This window comes from Crinia signifera, chromosome 8 (assembly GCF_055691185.1).
Source record: "Crinia signifera chromosome 8, ASM5569118v1, whole genome shotgun sequence".
In the NCBI taxonomy this organism is placed as follows: Eukaryota; Metazoa; Chordata; class Amphibia; order Anura; family Myobatrachidae; genus Crinia; species Crinia signifera.
In genome coordinates, this window is record NC_139224.1 from 137,344,142 (window position 1) to 137,362,594 (window position 18,453).

Here is an 18,453-nt window from a genome sequence, read left to right on the forward strand (position 1 = left end):
CCACCTTATTACAGACAATTTCACAGTGCATGCCTTATTACACAGTCTTACAGAGTGTTGCAGTGCCCGCCTTATTACAGAGTATCACAGTGCCAAAGCGATGCTCAATATGTATGCGCTATATAAGAAACTGTTTATGAATACATAATTACAGAGTTTCACAGTGCCTGCCTTTTTATGTAGTGTTGCAATGCCTGCCTTTTTACAGAGAGTGTCGCAGTGCCCGCCATCTTAAAGAGAGTGTCGCAGTTCCCACCTTATTACAGAGAGCGTCGCAGTGCCCACCTTATTACAAAGAGCGTCACAGTGCCTGCCTTCTTTCGGAAAGTGTTGCAGTGCCCACCTTCGTACAGAGTGTCGCAGTGCACGCATTATTACAGAAAGTGTTGCAGTGCCCACCTTCTTACAGAGTTTCGCAGTGCCTGCCTTATTACAGAAAGTGTCACAGTGCCTGCCTTCTTTCAGAAAGTGTCGTAGTGCCCGCCTTCATACAGAGAGTGTCGCAGTGCCCGCATTATTCCAGAAAGTGTCACAGTGACCGCCTTATTACAGAGAGTGCCTGCCCTATTACACAGTGTCACAGAGCCTGCCAGAACCGACTCCCCACACTCTACATCGTCATGTAGTCACAGACACATAGGGGGACATTTACCAAAATGGATTCGTAGAAAAAAGGTGTATTCGTAGGGAGAAATACACCTTTTTTTCTTTCTCGGCTCCTGATTGGCCTGCTAGGCGGCCAATAGAATTCAGTCTGAGGAGAGGCGCCGAATATGAAACATCTCAGCATCTCTCCTCAGCGCGATGCAGAGACAGCGCAGACAGCGGGGAGCGCCGACAGCATGAAGATTACCTGGATTACGTCGGATCAAGAGAAGACATCTTCAGCGCAGGAACAGGTGAGTAGGATTTCCTTCCACAGCTCCAACATGGATTTCTTCGGACCCGGACACCGCCATGGACCTGGAGGACGACACGGACCGTCGACATGGACCTGGAGGACGACGCAGACAGCCGACATGGACCTGGAGGACGACACAGGACATCATGGCCAGGGCTACCTACGGGATCAAGAAAGGTAAGTATCAGTATGTATGTAATGTGTGTATTAAACTTTTATTTAAAATGGGTGTCAGTGTGTTTTATTTAACTATTTTTTTTACTGTGGCACTACAAGACCCAGCGGGCCCTTTAATGCCCAGCAGGCTGGGACTTGTGGTTCTCCAAGTCCCAGCTTGCTGGGGAGGCTTGCTGGCACTTGTAGTGCCACAGTAAAAAACAATAGTTTGTTCTATTTTTTACACAACTATCAGCTCGATGCCCACCGCCCAGGGGCATCGAGGACAGCACCAGGCTTCAGCCTGGTCAGGTTAGTCCTGGAGGGGGGGGACCCCTTTATTGGGGGGGTCCCCACTCCCCCAGGGCCCCTGGCCAGGCTGACTGGTCGGTAGGGTTAATGCTTTGGCCGGGCGGACTTGCATAAAAAGTCTCCCCCCGGCTGACGCATTACCCTGCTGGCTGGTTTTGCCTGGGGCTGGTTCTTAAAATACGGGGGACCCCTACTCATTTTGTCCCCCATATTTTGGGAACCAGCCCCAGAGCAGGAGCCTGGGGCTGGTTGTTAAAAATCAGGGAACCCCAATTTGTCGGGTTCCCTGATTTTTAATTACCGGCTCCAGGCTCTGTCAGCCTGGTGCTGGTTTCGGCTGTGGGGGGGACCCCACGCCGTTTTTTATTTATTTATTTTTCTATTTTTTTTTACACCTTGCAGCCTGCACGGATCTGACTGATCCGTGCAGACTGCTAGAAATAATTCGTATTAGCAGCCGTATATACGGCCGCTAATACGAATCATTACACCATCGGAGGGTTACAAAGCAGTCGTATCTGACTGCTTTGTAACTGATCCTCCGGAACACGACTTTGCATACGACTTAAACAGTCGTATGCAGTCGTAGGGAAAATACCAATACGAAAAACTAGGTTTTTCATATTGGTAAATTTCCCCCATAGATTCAGAGTTACAGATACACGTTACCATTACACAGACACCGATACACTAACACATACTGTATACAGATGCCTACACGGTGTAATTACACAGACACAATATAATTGAATGTTCTTCATAACTTACACATGCCTCCCAACTTGTGTCCGGATGAAATAGGGACACTCGAAAAGGGGGTGGGGCGGATGCAAATGAGGGCGCGGCTTATGCTAATTAGTCGCGACCTCATTTTCATACGAGAATAGACGCTGTGCGCATGCGCACAGCGTCTATTCTACTAGATTGGGGGGTCTCCCAACTGCCACCCCCCCGCAGCGGGACAGTGCCTGCCGCGGGTGGGACAGCGGGACAGGACCCGAAAATCGGGACTGTCCCTCTAAAATCGTGACAGTTGGGAGGTATGCTTACATAGTGACAATATTGGCAGCTCCTCGTTCCTGTGTCTCTCCGTGGGACAAATTACACTGCAAGAATCCTTTTTAAGTAGTCAGGGCCAGTGACACACACCCCCAGAGACCCCCTACTGGGATCACCATTCTCTCAGTGAGACTGCCCCTCCTTGTCTGGGAGGCGGAGCCTCTGACTGTCTCAGAGTCTTACCAGGAAGTACAAGAGGCAGGAAGAGGCAGCGCTATTCTGCCTGGTGATCATCATGCTGCCACAATGGTGGGCCTATTTTAAGTGGAGGCCTGGCCCTGATGCTGTGTTATACAGATGGGTCTGTTCCCATCTTTGCAGGGGATGGCGCTGGCGTCGCCAGCCGCCATCCCCCGCCAGCGCCATGGCGATCGTGAGAAGGGGACGCGCGCGCACGAGAGGCGCGCGCGCCCCCTTCCGACGGCGCTTCCAAACGTTTCCCCGGGTCCCCGCCGGCTTGCCGGCGGTAACCCGGGGTCCCCGCCGCCTGCCCGCATCCCCCCTAACCCCCCCCTAACCCCGTCCGTCTCCCTGAGGCGGAGACGGACAGGGTTTCCGCCACGCTAGCGACGGAGACTGAGACGCGCGTGCGCGTGAGACGCACGCGCGTCTCAGTCTCCTCGCTGGCGAGGCTGCTGGCGGGTCGCCAGCGCGTACGTTCTGGCGACCCGCCAGCAAGGATGTGCATAGGCACATACTGTATATAGGAGAAATGAGTGCAGCTGGTCCATGGTTACAGCTCCCAGCTCAGCTTCTGCAACAATGTAACTAAGTGCAACAGCTGCAGAGATTAACCCTCTCTGTGACTTGTGCACACAGATCTCACACTCGCTATTCATAGGACCAGGGACAGTTTCAGGGCCTCATGGGTAGGGATGCCAATCCCGGGGCATTTTTCCAATCCCGGAAACCGTGATTGAAAAATGCTCAATCCCGGGATTGGCATCCCTAAAAGAAGACCACCCCCCTCTCCCCCACGTTGCCCAGTGACGTGCGGTGAGGTCAGCGGTTGGTGAGGCACTGGTGCAGGGGAGCGGTGGGTCCTACAAACATTAAGGGCGCCATAGCAGCCGCATATCCTGCACCTTTGATAGTTATGCCACTGCGCTCAACCTCCACAGTCGTACCCTTATACGTAGTATGCAACAGTAATACACCGTATACACATATTGCCACAGTAAAGCACCTTACACATATGGCACATCTTATTAATCCACTGATTCAAATAATTCCCCCATACACAAACTGCTTCCTACACATTACTTATGCCCTTATACACAAAATGCACCTTACACATATGCCCCACATGATTAATGCCCATATACATATAAGGCCTTTTACACATACTGTATGCCCCACATTATTTATAGAGATGTGCGGCGGCCACTTTTTCGGGTTTTGGTTTTGGTTTTGGATCTCCCTTCGTGTTTTGGATCTGGATTGGTTTTGGCAAAACCACCCTTGTGTGTTTTGGTTTTGGTTTTGGATCTGGATTTTTATGAAAAAATGCTAAAAATTTCTAAAATAACAGAATTTGGGCCTGTTTTTGCCCCTAAAGTATTATTAACCTCAATAACATTAGTTTCCACTCATTTCTAGTCAATTTTGATCACTTCACAGCTTACAAAATTGTTTTCATTTACTGTAGTTGGGCCAAAAGGGTATACCGAGGTAGCTGGATGACTAAGCTAAGCGACAGCAGTCGGCATCACATACATGTGGACCTTACACTTCCAACCTGGCAGAGCGGCACTGCAGGGGCAGACAGGGTGGCAGTTTAATAAACTATCCCAAAAAAAGAGAAATGCTCCAAACAGCAAATACAAAGAGGTATCGGCCTTGTCATGACTGGTGGTAGCAGCTTCAGCACTCCCACTATTTCCTCCTCCATCATCCTCCAAAAATGTGTTTTTATTTTATTTATTACTTTTATTTATTTTTCTTATTTTTTACACTGGACACAGCCTGTGACACTGGACACAGCCCCTTGGACACTGGACACTGCCCCTGGACACAGCCCCTGGACACTGGACACAGCCTGTCACCCTGGACACAGCCCCTGGACAATGGACACAGCCTCTGGACACAGCTCCTGTACACTGGACACAGCCGTCACACTGGACACAGCCCCTGGACAATGGACACAGCCTCTGGACACAGCTCCTGTACACTGGACACAGCCGTCACACTGGACACAGCCCCTTGGACACTGGACACTGCCCCTGGACACAGCCCCTGGACACTGGACACAGCCTGTCACCCTGGACACAGCCCCTGGACAATGGACACAGCCTCTGGACACAGCTCCTGTACACTGGACACAGCCGTCACACTGGACACAGCCCCTGGACAATGGACACAGCCTCTGGACACAGCTCCTGTACACTGGACACAGCCGTCACACTGGACACAGTCCCTGGACAATGGACACAGCCGTCACACTGGACACAGCCTCTGGACACCGCCCCTGGACACAGCTCCTGTACACTGGACAATGGATATATGTCACACTGGACACTGGATATATGCCGTCACCCAATGGTTAGATGTCACACTGGCCACTGGATATATGTCGTCACACTGGACACAGGATATATGTCGTCACACTGGACACAGGATATATGTCGTCACACTGGACACTGGATATATGTCGTCACACTGGACACTGGATATATGTTGTCACACTGGACACTGGATATATGTCACGCTGGACACAGGATATATGCCGGCACACATTACATGTCACACTGGACACAGGATATATGTTGTGACTTGTGACACTGGACACAGGATATATTGTCGTCACACTGGACACTGGATATGTTGTCACACAGGACATAGGATATATGTCGTGAGTGACTCGTGACACTGGACAATGGATAAGATATAGGCCGTCACACTGGACACAGCCCCTTGTATTACTGCAGCCCCTGTACACAGTGTACTACTCAGCAGCACTGCAGCCCCTGTGTGTGAGCACTGCAGCACTGAGTTAGTTAGTTAAATCACAAAAAACACAGGGTTCAGGGCTAAATAAATCACAACACAGGGCTTAGGGCTAAATAAATCACAACAGGGCACGGGCCACAGGACAGCCCCTGGACAGTGGACACTGCAGCCCCTGCGTGTGAGCACTGCAGCACCTAGTTAGTTAAATCACACTACAGGGCTCAGGCCTATAATCAGTCACTGACTCTCAAGTCTACAACACAGGGCAGTGAGGGCACAGGGCAGGTCACGGAGCACAGCACAGGGCAGTGAGGGCACAGGGCAGGTCACGGAGCACAGCACAGCACAGGGCAGTGAGGGCACAGGGCACGTCACGGAGCACAGCACAGGGCAGTGAGGGCACAGGGCAGGTCACGGAGCACAGCACAGGGCAGTGAGGGCACAGGGCAGGTCACGGAGCACAGCGCAGCATGGAGCACATGGCACGGAGCACAACACAGGGCAGTGAGGGCACAGGGCAGGTCACGGAGCACAGCACGGAGCACATGGCACAGAGCACAGCACGGAGCACACGGAGCTTCCCAACCACCCTCTTCCCTCTCCAAGATTGGAGTGAAGATGGCGGGGCGCGCGTGCGTCTTTTATAAGATCCCGCTCCCGCGATAATCCGACAGCGCGATGATGACGTTCGGCCTCGTTATTGGTCCGGAATTCAGGCGGGAACTCCCGAGCCGGCTCGGATCTGGCCCGGATCCCCGATATTCGGATCTGTCGGATCTCGGGGATCCGGACCTGCTCATCTCTAATTATTTATGCCCTTATTCACATAATGCACCTTACACATAGGGGGACATTTACCAAAATGGATTCGTAGAAAAAAGGTGTATTCGTAGGGAGAAATACACCTTTTTTTTACGAATTTGTATTTTCGGGATTTACAATCCCAAAAATACAACAATTCGTAGTCCTAAAGATGGAACATTCGTATTTGTAGTTACAAATACAAATGCCCTACACCATCGATAGGATACGACAGAAATCAACATTCAAAAGAATGGTGGTTTCTGATTTACTAAGCAGCCGTACTGACAATACGGCTGCTTAGTGGTGTGAAACACCCACGCAAATACGACAGGAAAATAGAACACCATTTTCCTGTTCTATTTGCGTTTTAGCCTGCACGGATCAGTCAGATCCGTGCAGGCTACAGTGTAAAAAAATAGAAAAATAAATAAATAAAAAAAAAAACGGCGTGGGGTCCCCCCCACAGCCATAACCAGCACCAGGCTGAAGGAGCCGGGGCCGGTAATTAAAAATCAGGGAGCCCGACAAATAGGGGTTCCCCGATTTTTAACAACCAGCCCCAGGCTCCAGGTCCGGGGCTGGTTCCCAAAATACGGGGGACAAAATGAGTAGGGGTCCCCCGTATTTTAAGAACCAGCCCCAGGCACAACCAGCCGGCAGGGTAATGTCACAGCCGGGGGACACTTATAATATAAGGTCCCGCGGCCAAAACATTCTCCCTACCGACCAGTCAGCCTGGCCAGGGGCCCTGGGGGAGTGGGGACCCCCCCAATGAAGGGGTCCCCCCCCTCCAGGACTTACCTGACCAGGCTGAAGCCTGGTGCTGTCCTCGATGCCCCTGGGCGGTGGGCATCGAGCTGATAAATGTTGTAAAAAAAAGATGAACCTATTGTTTTTTACTGTGGCACTACAAGTGCCAGCAAGCCTCCCCAGCAAGCTGGGACTTGGAGAACCACAAGTCCCAGCCTGCTGGGCATTAAAGGGCCCGCTGGCACTTGTAGTTCTACAGTTAAAAAAATAGTGCACAAAACACACTGACACACTTTTAAAATAAAACTTTATTACACACAAAGCCCACACATACTAATACTTACCTATCTTCTTCCCATAGGTCGCCCTGGTCCTGTGTCGGCGTCTTCTGGTCCTGTGTCGTCTTCTTCCTCCATGTCGACCGTCGCTGTCGCCGTCCGGATCCGACGAAATCCATTTGGGAAGCTGTGGAAGGAAACCATACTCACCTGTCCCAGCGCGACGTAGTCCAGGTAAGGGTCTTTGCAAAAAAACAAAACGAAACACCCGAATCCAGCCGGACAAGCAAGGAGCCGCACGGTGTTTACATCGTGCGGCTCCGCCTCCCGAATGCCGCTATTGGCCGCCTTGCGGCCTAGCGGCCAATCAGGAGCCGCTAGGCCGCAAGGCGGCCAATAGCGGCATTCGGGAGGCGGAGCCGCACGATGTAAACAAACACACGTGCGTCTCCGTCAGTCCGGCTGGATTCGGGTGTTCGTTTTGTTTTTTTGCAAAGACCCTTACCTGGACTACGTCGCGCTGGGACAGGTGAGTATGGTTTCCTTCCACAGCTTCCCAAATGGATTTCGTCGGATCCGGACGGCGACAGCGACGGTCGACATGGAGGAAGAAGACGACACAGGACCAGAAGACGCCGACACAGGACCAGGGCGACCTATGGGAAGAAGATAGGTAAGTATTAGTATGTGTGGGCTTTGTGTGTAATAAAGTTTTATTTTAAAAGTGTGTCAGTGTGTTTTGTGCACTATTTTTTTAACTGTAGAACTACAAGTGCCAGCGGGCCCTTTAATGCCCAGCAGGCTGGGACTTGTGGTTCTCCAAGTCCCAGCTTGCTGGGGAGGCTTGCTGGCACTTGTAGTGCCACAGTAAAAAACAATAGGTTCATCTTTTTTTTACAACATTTATCAGCTCGATGCCCACCGCCCAGGGGCATCGAGGACAGCACCAGGCTTCAGCCTGGTCAGGTAAGTCCTGGAGGGGGGGGACCCCTTCATTGGGGGGGTCCCCACTCCCCCAGGGCCCCTGGCCAGGCTGACTGGTCGGTAGGGAGAATGTTTTGGCCGCGGGACCTTATATTATAAGTGTCCCCCGGCTGTGACATTACCCTGCCGGCTGGTTGTGCCTGGGGCTGGTTCTTAAAATACGGGGGACCCCTACTCATTTTGTCCCCCGTAATTTGGGAACCAGCCCCGGACCTGGAGCCTGGGGCTGGTTGTTAAAAATCGGGGAACCCCTATTTGTCGGGTTCCCTGATTTTTAATTACCGGCCCCGGCTCCTTCAGCCTGGTGCTGGTTTCGGCTGTGGGGGGGACCCCACGCCGTTTTTTTTTTAAATTTATTTATTTTTTCTATTTTTTTTTACACCTTGCAGCCTGCACGGATCTGACTGATCCGTGCAGACTGCTAGAAATAATTCGTATTAGCGGCCGTATATACGGCCGCTAATACGAATCATTACACCATCGGAGGGTTACAAAGCAGTCGTATATGACTGCTTTGTAACTGATCCTCCGGAACACGACTTTGCATACGACTTAAACAGTCGTATGCAGTCGTAGGGAAACTACCAATACGAAAAACTAGGTTTTTCATATTGGTAAATTTCCCCCATAATGTCCTTTACATATGCCCCACATTATTCAATGCTTCTTTATACATAATGCCCCACATAATCTCTTACTTTTGCCCCATATTATTAATTGCCCTTATGCATATAATGCACCTTACACATCCCCACTGTCTGCTCCCCTGCTCTTACTTAGCAGCAGCCGGGATCCAACTTCCAGACAGGTGGCACACGGCACCTGCATTCCCCCTGGCTACTACCCTCCCGCCTCTGGCTTTCTCCCATCTGCCCAGTCCCTGCCCTGGGGCTACTACTTACCCGGCTCCAGGCATAGCTCTTGGGTGTCCCCCTGAAATACATAGCAGAGGCACCCACGGGGTTGGGAGCAGCCTATGCCAGACATGCGGGGAGGAGGGCTGAGATGCGGAGATCCGTGCACCCGGTCCGACAGGGAAGAAAGCCTTGCGAAGTTCTGGCATGCACCCGCCAGGGGAAAGAGAAGGTGTGGGGGTCCGTGCTGCCGCCACCGGGTTGGGAAGGAGGGTTTGCAATGTTCCGTTATGCACACACCAGGAGAGGGAGAAGGTATGCGGTTCCGTGCATCCGCCGGGTGGGGAAGCGGGGGTGGGTGCGGAGGTCCGTGCACCTGCTGAGTGGGGAAAGGGGGGTGCAGAGGGTGCTGCTGCACTGACCGGCATAGGCAGCAGAGAGTCAGTGAAACCAATCATAGCTGTCTGAGTGACAGGGGCGTGCTATAATAAAGGCAGAAAGCACCCCCCCCCCCCCCCGTCACTGAGATCCCGCTATAGGTGCCGCCTATATAGGTTTTTTTAATGTTATTTTGCAGTCTGCTGCTTGGCCCCGCCCCCTGCCCGCCCCTGTTTCTGGAACCTGAACATTATCAGCAGGAGGCACTGTTCCCAGTGCCGCCGAAACCAATAAAAATAATAATAATTATGGCATAAAAATGAATAGAATAATATAAAGCATTTACTTTTATATGTTTATCATTATTGATTATCATTAATGACAGGGGAGGCACTGCCTCCCCTGACGTTGCCTTACATTAAGCGGGACAGGTGGCAGCGGAATGGAGGCAGGCTGCGAGTGTGATGCCGGAGGGAGGTCAGTGTGTCACTAGACTGTGCAGCCGGGAGAAGTCGGGCGGCGAGCGGGTTCGGTGCTGCGGCCTGCGCAGCGTGACCCATAGGTGTGTCCCATAGGTCACGTTTCGCAGGCCACAGCACTGCAGCTCCAGTGTCACAACTCGCTTGCCGTCCAACCTCTCCCGGCCGCACACAGTCATGCCTAACCTGGTCACAGCAGCAGGCGAGTTAAGCGAAGAAAGAAAGGTAGAGAGTAAGTTCTGTGCGCCTGGACAGCCTATGGTGGGTACATCCAACAAGGGTGACCCTGGACCCCCAAGAAACAGTGGAAAAAGTGACAAAAGATGGCATGTTTCCTCCACCGGCGCCCTTGTGAATTTAAAATATGTCCATAGATATATAGGAACGTTCCTCCTGTCCTGATAGCTTCTCCTCTTCTCCCAAATCGACTGCTTATTTGGATAGTGGAACACCAATCCTCACACCCATAGATCATTTATCTCGGTCCGGATGAGACCCCAAAATAAATGTAGAAAAGATACATATGGTGCAATACCACATTTATTGATATACGACAAACATGTGATGTGATAGTACAAGAAAAGAAAATATAAGTACCGGATGGAATGGAGAATCTGAATAGAATCAGTTCTCAAAAGCGCTTGAAATACAAAGGATGATGGTCCGGAATCCGTCATCCAAAGTTCTCTGCGGTCGGTAAAGGAAGTCCAGATCCAATTCAGGGTTACACAAATAAACACCAAAGACCTCCGTTCAGCAAAGAGCCTCCAGTTGTAGAAAGTGGCGGCGGTGCGGGGGATGTGTTCGGTTGGCTGCACAGTGTGACGCCCAGCATGACCTCTGACCACATCACGCTGCGCGTCTGAGCTGCACAGCCGGCACAGGACTCGGAGCAGCCAGGCAGCATCTGAGCAAGTGCTCAGACGCTGCCCAGCATTAGACTAATCCTGAAATATTGGGCAATATTGGGGCCAAATCCCGGGATCCCGCCGATCCCGATCCCGGGATTGGCCACCCTAGTCACGGGCCTGGCTAATAATGTACAAGAGCCTATTATGAGAAGTGGAGGAGGTGAGGCCAATGCCATGTAGAACCCGTACACTATAAGCACCAATGTCTCCCTAAACACATCAAAATACAAACATGATTTTATTATTATTAGTGATGAGCGGGTCCGGATCTCCGAGATCCGGATCCGCACGGACGTCCTGAATCCGAATCCGGATCCAGGACGTCCGCGGACTCCCGCGCAGGCCCGGAGCCGAAATCGAGGCCCGACGTCACATTGGTGACGTCGGATTCTCGCGAGATCCGGATTACATAAAAGCCGGGACCCGCCGCCGCCATCTTCATTCTGTGGGGCGATGCAGAGCAGGCAGCAGTGCTGCCAGAGAGGGGGGTTTTATTTATTGCTCCGTGAGGGGGGTTTGCTGGAGCGTTGTGTGTGTCACTGTGCTGCTTGCTGCTAAAGAGCTGCAAGTACAGAGGGGGTTTAATCATTTTTATTGTGCTGCTGGAGAGTGATTTTTTTTTCTATATTGCTGTAGCCTGCTCATCTGTAATTTGTGTCACTGCTGCTGCTACAGAATACTACAGACAGAGGGGGGTTTATTGTACTGCCGCAGAGGGGGTTTTCTTTCTATATTGCTATAGCCTGCTCATCTCTAATTGTGTCACTGCTGCTGCTAGCCTGCTACAGAATACTACAGACAGAGGGGGGTTTAATAATTTTTATTGTGCTGCCAGAGAGGGTTTTTGTGCTGCCTGGCTACCTGTTATATGGTTGTAAACACCTACCAGGCAGTCACCTCTGTTGTTGCCAGTGCCACTACCTTGTACCTACCTCTCAGAGTATATAAAAAAAAATAAAAAAAAAATTAAAAATATATAAAAATATAAAAAAAAATAATTAAGTTGTTGTTGTTGCTGACACCACTGGCTGCCGTTAGATATCGCAGACTCAGTAATTAAATTTTTAACTGTGGTTTGCTGACGCCACTTGTTGTGTTACCTACCAGTGTATCCACTTTTGTATCTTGCTGCTGTTGTCACTGGCTAGTGACAACAACCAGCTGATATCTGGGTATCCAGTTTGCTGCCACCGCTGCCGTTACATATATCGCAGTAAATAACTCCGGTTTGCTGACGCCACTTGTTGTGTTACCTACCAGTGTATCCACAAAATAAATATTGTATCTTGCTGCTGTTGTCACTGGCTAGTGACAACCAGCTGATATCTGGGTATCCAGTTTGCTGCCACCGCTGCCGTTACATATATCGCAGTAAATAACTCCGGTTTGCTGACGCCACTTGTTGTGTTACCTACCAGTGTAACTATCCACAAAATAAATATTGTATCTTGCTGCTGTTGTCACTGGCTAGTGACAACCAGCTGATATCTGGGTATCCAGTTTGCTGCCACCGCTGCCGTTACATATATCGCAGTAAATAACTCCGGTTTGCTGACGCCACTTGTTGTGTTACCTACCAGTGTAACTATCCACAAAATAAATATTGTATCTTGCTGCTGTTGTCACTGGCTAGTGACAACCAGCTGATATCTGGGTATCCAGTTTGCTGCCACCGCTGCCGTTACATATATCGCAGTAAATAACTCCGGTTTGCTGACGCCACCTGTTGTGTTACCTACCAGTGTAACTATCCACAAAATAAATATTGTATCTTGCTGCTGTTGTCACTGGCTAGTGACAACAACCAGCTGATATCTGGGTATCCAGTTTGCTGCCACTGCTGCCGTTACATATATCGCAGTAAATAACTCCGGTTTGCTGACGCCACTTGTTGTGTTACCTACCAGTGTAACTATCCACAAAATAAATATTGTATCTTGCTGCTGTTGCCACTGGCTAGTGCCTACCAGTACCTATTGCAGTATATAATTCCAGTGTGCTGTTGCCCCTGGCTATCAGTACCTATCACAGTATATAATTCCAGTTTGCTGTTGCCACTGGCAGTGGCTACCAGTATTTTATTTATTGCAGTATATAATTCTAGTCTGCTGTTGCCACTGGCTACCAGTATTTATCGCAGTATATAATTCCAGTCTGCTGTTGCCGCTGGCTACCAGTATTATTTATCACAGTATATAAAAATCCAGTCTGCTGTTTCCACTGGCTACCAGTATTTATCGCAGTATATAATTCCAGTCTGTTGCCACTGGCTACCAGTATTTTATTGCAGTATATAATTCCAATCTGCTGTTTCCACTGGCTACCAGTACTATCAGTCCATTGGTGCCCACATGTGTGCTATATCCATCCAGGGGTGCCCACATGTGTGCTGTATTTGTCCAGGGGTGCCCCCATGTGTCCTGTATCAGTCCTGGGGTGCCCGCATGTGTGCCATATAATTCCAGGGGTGCCCCATGTGTCCCATATCAGACCAGGGGAGCTGCCCTTTTTTTTAATGAAAATAAAATTAAGGTGTTTTTTTTTTTTTACTGCAAGGGCTGTTAAATGCACTGTAGTCCAGGGGTGAGCCAAGAGTTCTGTATAATTTATGGGGTGTTGCTAAGTAAGGTGTGCTGCTCATTTTTATAATTAAAAGAATACACATTTTTATTTTTACTGCAGGAATTTGTCTGCCGTATAATTCCATGCCTGCCGCCATGTGTGCCGTAACAGTCCAGGGGTGCCGCCATCTGTGCCGTATAATTCCATGTGTGCTGTATAAGGTCAGGGGTGCCACCATCTGTGCCGTATAATTCCTGGGGTAAGCCAAGTCTGCCGTATAATTCATGGGGTGCTGCCAAGTGTGCTGTATTAGTCCAGGGGTGATGCTAAGCATGCCATATCAGTCCAGGGGTGATGCTAGGTGTGCCGTATCAGACTAGGGGGGATGCTAAGTGTGCTATATCAGTCCAGGGGTGATGCTAAATGTGCCGTATCAGTCCAGGGGTGATGCTACCTGTGCCATATCAGTCCAGGGGTAATTCTAGGTGTGCAGTATCAGCCTAGAGGGTATGCTAAGTGTGCCATATCAGTCTAGTGTTTGTGCCGCACACTTGTGTGGCTTATCATAGTTATCCAGCTACCTCGGTGCAACCTTTTGCCCTAAAAACAATATTGTAAGGTGTGAGCTGTTCAGAATAGACTGTAAATGAGTGGAAATGAATGTTATTGAGGTTAATATAGCGTAGGAGCAAAAAAAAAAAAAAAATTCTGCGATTTTAGCAGTTTTTATGCTTTTTTAACAAAAAAATCAGAACCCAAAACCCAAGAAATCCAAACACAAAACACTTAGGAGGTGTTTTGGCAAAACCCATTAGAACCCAAAACCTCAAGGTAATCAGAACCCAAAACCCAAAACCCGAAAAGTGGCCGGTGCACATCTCTAATTATTATTATTATAATTTTATTTATAAGGCGCCACAAGTGTTCGCAGCGCCGTACAAAGGAACAATACAGGGAGACAAAGCTTGGCATAACATTGAATAAATAACAAAAATACAGTACAAATAAAGAGCGCCACAGTTCAATACACATTACAGCTTGGATATAAGTAGTGAGGACTCAATCAACATACAACTAGAGGCTAGATGCCAATGATGGAGATGGGTATGCGGACGAAGATGGTTTGATTTATGGCCCACATTGTGCCCAGCTGGTGATCATCATTGTGCCACGATGATGGGCATACTTTATGTGTAGGCCTGGAGCGGCAGCTCCATCTGGCCCTGTATAACCAATATTCTCTGCACTACATCGCTACACTATATACCCCGCACTACATTACTACACTATATACCCCTACACTCCACACTACATCACTGCACTATATACCCCTATACTCCGCACTACATCATTGCACTAAATACCTCCTACATGCCGCAATACACCACTACACTATGTGGATTAAACGGCGCCCCCCCCCCCCTCCTTCGTTCGCTGGTACAGCTGCGAATGGATGTTTTGCATAACATCACTACAATATATACCCCCTATACTCCGCACTACATCACTACACTTTATACCCTCTATACTCCATACTACATCACTACTCTATATAACCCCTTTACTCCGCACCACATCACTACACTATATACCCTCTATACTCCATACTACATCACTACTCTATATAACCCCTATACTCCGCACCACATCACTACACTATATACCCTCTATACTCCGCACTACATCACTACACTTTATACCCTCTATACTCCAAACTACATCACTACTCTATATAACCCCTATACTCCGCACCACATCACTACACTATGGGGGTTATTCAGATTCAGCCTTGCGAGTCCACCAAACCCCGCCCGGTGAACGACCGCCCCCCCCCCCCCCCCCCCCTGCGGCCCCCTCAAAGTGCGGCTTCGCCCGAACAGCTGCGAATGGATGTTTTGCATAAACATCCATTCGCATGGCTCGGGTAACCACCCACATCTTTCAATGGTCACCGACCATCGAATGATGTTTAGCGTGCACGCATATATAAGTGACTTTTCAGTTGCGTAGATATGCGTGCATGCTTGCGTGGATACGGCTGGGCAGCTGACATCCGGTGATGTCAGCTATCCGCCCCCCACACCCGCGTCACTGCCTCATTACCATGACAACGCCCAGCGTTCTCATGGGAACACCCATGGAACGCTGGGCGTCCCATATGGTAATGGGGCATCTCCGCCCCCCCCCCCCCCCCCCTGGGGAAGGTGGCCAAGTCCCTTGCTTTTCCTGGAGGTCCTCTGCACCCTCCCCTTTGCCACCCACAACAGAGTGGAGGAGGGTGCAGCAATGTATGAAGTATGACTCAAGGGAAAGTATAGAGGTGAGGTCTTAGAAGTTCCACAGCCACCACCTAAGTACAGCAAGGATCCGCATAGACAGCCTTGCTTTTTTGATTTGCAGACTTGGTGGCGCCCCCCAGAACCTGGCGCCCTAGGCAGCTGCCTAAAGCTGCCTAGTGGTAGAGCCGGCCCTGCCTGCACATGCGCAGATACCCGCCTGCGCATGCGCAGACGCACAACATCGGTACTGCGTTCGAATGCACGCAGTACCGAACGGATCTGAATCAGGCCCTATATACCCTCTATAATCCATACTACAGCACTACAATACATACCCCCTATACTCTGCAGTACATCACTACACTATATACCCCCTATACTTCATACTACATCACTACACTATATACCATTTATACTCCATACTACATCAGTACAATACATATCCCCTATACTCTGCAGTACATCACTACAATACATATCCCCTATACGCCGCAGTACATCAGTACACTATATACCCCCTATACTTCATACTACATCACTACACTATATACCATTTATACTCCATACTACATCAGTACAATACATACCCCCTATACTCCGCAGTACATCAGTACACTATGGGCCTGATTCTGGTTAACTCAGTAAATTGCAAAGCTCGCAGCTTATCGAGTCCCAGTTTGCCCGCCCCCACAAATTGCTGACCTCCCGCCACTGTATCCTCTTCGAAACGATGCCATGCCTTCACAACCATGGTATGAAAACACATCCCTTACATGCCCCGCTGCTGGAGAAATCATTCGATGGTTGGCGACCATCTAATGATTTCTGCAGGGCTCCCAAATATAAGTCAGTGGAGACTGAGTTATATTTAAGGGCTTCCGGCCGAAGACAGGGCGAGCGGCTGACATCATGTGACGTCAGCCACCTGCTCCCGGCAACGTCCATGAAAAGCTGGGCATTCCGATGGAGCATAGCCGCCACCACTCGCTCCCCCCCCTCCCCCCACGCTGACAGTGCTGATTATGCGTATGTGCAGGGTACCACCATCGGTCCCCCATGTGAACATGCGAGGGACCGAATTAACTAGAATCAGGCCCTATATACCCAGGGCTGCCAAGAGAAATCCTGGGCCCCGGTACAACAGCTTCCCAGGGCCCCGCTGGAGGGGGTGAGACCACATCTTTTTGGGGGCATGTTTAGCACATAGCAGGATGGAAAAGTGAAGGTTGAAGTAAAATGTGCGCTTAAGGCACATGTTACGTTCAAGGGGTGTGGCCACTCAAAGGGGGGCATATCTTTGAGTGTAGTGTACCACACCTTATACCCCTTATTCAATACAATAGTAAACCCCCTTACACATTATGCTACAAGGAATGAGCCAAAATTCACATTATGCCTCACAGAATAACCCCAAAAACACAGCATGAGACATGTGGGAAACACAGCCTTGCAACCAGCAGAAGGGCCCAGCAGCAGCTCCAGCTGTTGTGGGGATTACAGCCTAGTGCATGGGTCTTCAAACTGTGGCCCTCCAGATGTTGTAGAACTACATGTCCCAGCATGCCCTGACAGTTTTGGCATGCTCTTATAGGAAAAAATGTGGCAATGCATGTTGGAACATGTAGTTTCACAACATCTGGAGGGCCACAGTTTGAAGACCCGTGGCCTAGTGCACTGTGAGGGGTCAAGGGCTGACACACCAAGCAAATGTGGCAGAGGCATACATGGGGAGAATGTGTCATAGACACATATGAGGAGGGGAGGTGGAGGCATGCATGGGGAGGTGGTAGAGGCACACATGGGGAGAATGCAGCATAGATTAACATGGGGAGGGGAGGTGGAAGCATGCATGGGGAGGGGAGGTGGAAGAGGCACACATGGGGAGAGGGAGGTGACAGGGGCATACATGGGGAGAATGTGACATAGGGGTTTATTCTGGTTCGGGCGGCTGGGCCGTAAGCGTACATTCCGGGATTTTTTTTGATCTGCGCATGCGTACCTACCGCAATGCGCAGGCGCGACGACTCCACAACGCTCACGGACGGTTCTTTCTGTGCGAAAAAACCTGTCCTCAAGAGTACGTCATTGTGGGCGGCATATGGGCGTGTTGAGGGGAGCGGCCGAAATAATGAGGGAAACTGGGTGTAAACATGGGCGTACACGGAGGTGTTCACAAAAAAATGTACGGTGCTACTACCGCTCGATCGGCGAAAGCACTGTGCATTTCGGACACAAAACAGGCGGCCGCCACCGCCACCTCCAGACCACCCCTACAGATACCGCATGAGAGCGGACACCTGGGTCTGCTAATTAACGCTGATTACTACTCAAACACATACACCTGAATGTAATAAGCAATGCTTCCTAGTGGAGGTCCAGGCCAACAAGTAGAGAATGAAGCTTCTGATTGGTCTTTTACTATAGGCAATACTAGATAATCGGTAATATGTCATTCAAGTGCCCTAGGTGTCTAAAACATCTTGCAATCGCCACTGCTGTAGCTGGTGATCAAGCCAATTGGTGTGGCCAATCTGATATAAATAAAGGTGCACTAAAAACATATATCATGCTATGCCAAATACTAATGCCCGCAGTTACTAGAATACCAAACAGTAATGGCCACAGCTCATATTTGGCCAAACAGTAGTGCCCACATGCTCACATTATGCCACACACTGAATTTCCATGCCCGGTCCACACCGCAGGCCACACTGAGGGGGTTATTCTGGTTGGTACGGTGAAACGTACGTACGGTCCGTCACATCGTACGCTCGCGGTGAGCGTAAGTCCGCCCACA

At 50.0% G+C, this 18,453-nt stretch overlaps 1 protein-coding gene across 1 annotated transcript in view; it reads right to left on the reverse strand.

The window, feature by feature from the left end:
• Positions 1 to 18,453, reverse strand: part of LOC146026510 (uncharacterized) — a 118,401-nt gene that overhangs the window by 77,943 nt on the left and 22,005 nt on the right. Inside the window, exon 3 of the mRNA XM_083157249.1 lies at positions 854 to 1,061. The gene's annotated coding sequence lies outside the window, so the exon portion shown is untranslated. The remainder of the gene's footprint in view (positions 1 to 853; positions 1,062 to 18,453) is intronic.